This window comes from Pinus tabuliformis, chromosome 9 (assembly GCF_031772625.1).
Source record: "Pinus tabuliformis cultivar Carrire ecotype Pingquan chromosome 9, CPIR1, whole genome shotgun sequence".
Taxonomy (NCBI): Eukaryota; Viridiplantae; Streptophyta; class Pinopsida; order Pinales; family Pinaceae; genus Pinus; species Pinus tabuliformis.
The window spans coordinates 118292819-118297050 of record NC_142307.1 but is presented as its reverse complement, the minus strand read 5'-3'; positions in this window follow the sequence as shown (position 1 = coordinate 118297050).

Genomic DNA, 4232 nt, shown 5'->3' with positions numbered 1-4232 from the left:
CTAAAATTCAATGTAATTGCAGAAATAAGGTCTATCACAAGAAGATTGATCCAAGAATGTTTTATAAAAATACCTCAATCAAGAAGTAGAGGTACCAGAAGATCATTGACATTAGATCAAGTTTTTGTGCATGAGTACATGCAATATCTTCCTCTTGGGGGGGATGTTGGGTACCACTTTTGATACTTATTTCCATCACATAAACCTTTATTTTTGCCTTCATTTTCATTCATATTCCTTATACTTCATCCATATTTGCTTCAAATTCATCATATTAGGTACATTTGTCAATTACTTTTCATGATTTGAATTTTGGAAAAGTTTGACATTAAAATTAAATTTTTAGGCAGAAACAAAATTTCCCATAATGGCCCATTCAAAAGTCCTATGTGTAGGGTACCTGGGCACAAACTAAACATATATCTAGAAACTATATGAACCAAGCATGGAGGGACACATATTTTTCACCTAGAATTAGCAAAAACAGGCTCAGTCAAGGTTGGTCAAACTTGACCAGTCACAGGAAATCTCCTGACTTAGGGGCAAATTTAGGATTTTTTGGGATTTATCCATATTTTGTGCAACAGAAAGGATGAGTTCGACCTATTAAGATGGATTAGGAATCTTATAGGTTGTTACAACTATTTTAGTTGAGTTTTTTTTATACATTTGGCTTATTTAAGCATAACTATTTAGCAACTATAAACATGTATTATGACTATTTAGACTTCTTTACTTCTGAATATAATTTGAAGAACTTGTCTTCTATTTTCTTGTTATTCTTTTAGTGGGATATGATTGTTGATCTACCATAGCTAATAATTTCAAGTGTACCAAGCAAGGGTTGAGGGCCCCCATTTTGAGCTAAGTACATTACAGTGTAATTTTGTGTATAATTGTGAATATTTTAGATTGTTGTTTCCTTTATAGTTTCTTGTGAAAAAATTCTGAATAGATTCATTATATGCCATGCTCTTTTATGTTTTTGAATGATTTATTTTCAGTAATTGGTTCAAGTAGGGAAGGTCAACCAAGGCATCTAAGTTAGATCCTCTTCCTTCTAGATTAAGAACTATAATGGAAATTGTGCATTTAATCTTTACTACTTTCTTGAATTAGTTATCATTTATGCTTTCAGAAAGTTTTCTTTTCAGTAATTAGTTTAAGCAGTGAAGATCAACCAAGGAATCTAAGTTAGATCCTCTTCCTTCTAGATTAAGAACTGAACTAGAAGTTTTGTTTATGATCTTTACTGCTTTGGTTATGATATGCTTTATGGTGGAACTGATCTTGGTGGGATAATGAGGAAGGACAACCAGGACCTCTAAGTTAGAGTCTCTTCCTTGTTGGCTATGCTCCATAAAGTTTCATTGAACTTTTTCTTTTAGATCGGAATTTCAATGCTTTCTTTACAATCATTAATTTACATTTGTAATATCCATTTCCATTATTTTCATCTAAACAACTACTTCCTACATTAGTTAAATCTAAGTTCCATATACCTTGGTGTGCTTCTAAGTTTACCAACGCGGATTGATATTAAAATACATGCTCTAATTTACCTTAATAAATTGGACTGACATATGGTCCATGTTGTTGTTGTAATATTTTGTAACCATTGAGAAGAATTGTCAGCAATCCCATGGTGGTAAGATGCCAAACAATCTATCTACGACAAACGATGAGAGTATGTTTTTAAAGTACATCAATGATGTGGTGATCATCATAAAAAAATTCAAGGTGCATGTCTTTACAACATAAGGCTTAATTGAGGGTTATGGGAGGAATTTTTTAAGGTAGGGCCCATTAACGGGGTCTTTAATGAATGACCCATATGGCTTTCCCAGTACATAGGTTCCCTTTAATAGGAAATTTTTGACAATGTAAGGTCCTTTCCATAGGGTTTCAAACTTTCTAGGTCCTAGGGCTTCCTTAGCAATGTTGTATCGAAGTACAAGATCTCCCTCGTTAAATGAGCGAGGGGTGACATTGCGATCAAATGAGGTTTTAGTTCTCTTTTTATGGGCTTCGTTGTGTTGGAGAGATTCTCACTGACTTTCGTCAATGTATTCCATTTGTAAGAGTCATTTTTCTAGTGGTGAAGTGTCTAGGAGAAGCTCGATGGTATTGTGTAAAGTATGGATCTCTCAATCTATGGGAGTATAACTTGACACCATTTACTAGGTGGAAAGGAATAAAGCCTGTGGATGTTTTGAATGATGTGCAGTATGCCCACAAGGAGGAGAAAAACATGTGATGCCATTTGGTTTTTTGCTTGCTCACGTATGTTGCAACATTGTCTTAAGGACTTTGTTGGCAACTTCTACATGTCCATTAGACTAGGGGTAGTATGGAGAAGAAAATTCATGTGAGAAGCCAAGGAGTTGGGATAATTCTTGGAAAATCTCATTCTCAAAGTGTTTACCATGATCTAATACTAACTCCTTGGGAACACCAAACCACGTGATGACATGGTTAAAAAAAAGCATGTGATAATATCAGAAACATTGTTGAATGTGGATATGGATTTGGCCCACTTGGTAAAGTAGTCAAAGAAAACTATATGTATTTGTGGCTTATTGTCGTTGTGATCAACACCCTCCAAAATTATTCTCACACTTGAATTTTGGAGCCTACTAAGGATCTTATGATCTGTCACTCTATGGTTACTCCATGGTCATTTTATGTTTTGAAAAGTGTTCAAGTGTTCATCCTCATTTCAAACTGTCAAGTCACTTGCACACACATGCTTAGTCTCTGATGGATTCATGAAAGCACTTCTTTTATGCAAGCTTGGACAAGCATAGCACTGTACATCAATATAGTTCTTTTTTGATGTTCAACTCATGCTAACAGTCAGTGTGCACTATTATTTACAGTTCCCCTCACTTTGTTGTGTTTGTACTTCTATTTTGGTGAGTTTTCTCAAATGTCATATTTTTCACATTTTTGCTTTCAAAAGTGTCTCTTTTGCATTTGTGGCTATCATTTCGACTTTATTTTAATTTAATAAGTTTTATTTTCATGTTATATTTTCTTTGGAATGTGTCACTTTTAAGGTTGTTCGCATTTTGCAAGTGTTATCTTCATTTTTTCATCTTGTCGTAGGTGTCACTTTCGTGTTTTCACTTTTGTGTGTGTCAAACCTTTGTGTATCACTAAAGTTAGTTTTGGCACACTCTTCTGCATTATATGGTCTTACATACCATTGAAATATGCGCTATAAATTTTTCCACAACTTAGCGCACCTTTTGGCCACAACTACCACTTCTATCATAGCTTTGGTTCTAAGTGTTGTAATATCTTGTTTCAATTGTTGCACTTCGAAATAGGTGTCACTTTGTTGTTTCTTTAAGGTGTGACTATTGTTCATGAGCCCTACACATTCCATTGGCTTTTATTAATGGAATTTATGTGTGTGACCTATGTTTGAGTCATGTTAGGATGCATTTCTTGAAGGAGGGACAGATGACAAGTTGTTCCCTTTGAGTCTGTTTTGAATATCTTATCTTTAATGGCTAATCCTCAAATCATACTCCCATGGTGTTTCTCTAATTTATCCATTGGTCAAATTTTAATCCCCGATGAGCCTATTTATGACTTCTCTCAATTGAAATTTGATGGTGAGGATGGAACATCCATAGCCAATCACATTTCCAAATTTCTTAAAATTTGTGAATATTATGAAATCAATGATGAAAATATTTCTTGTGTGCTTTTCTTCCTCGCTCTTGAAGGTCATGCTAGCCGATGGTGTCACACCTTACCATATACCTCTATTCATTCTTTTGATCATTTCCTCAAGGATATCAATATTAGGTATGATTACCGAGATGTTTTCAAAAGAATCAATCAACTAAAAATTTGCCTTAATGAATCAATTGAGGATTTTTCTAATCGATTCCTTGATTTATGTTATGAGTTTCCTGGAAAATATTTGGATTGGGATTTTATTAAAAGGAAGTTCAAAAAATTTGTTCAAACCTCTTTACATGGCGAATCTAAACCGCTAGAAATTCCTATCCTCCCAACCTTTGTAAACGGTAAGACACCTCAAATCTCAGAGGAGGAACCTACTGTTCCTTTTGTTCCTTGTACTCCTCTTTTCCAGTACCAATTCGGGTGCTTCCCTATGTGTTGAAGCCTCGAAAATCAGGTCGACAACAAGGGGGATACCCGCCCGGTCCGGACCTTGGTTGGCAGCTCCTTATCCATTTGGTATAGCGGGTCTG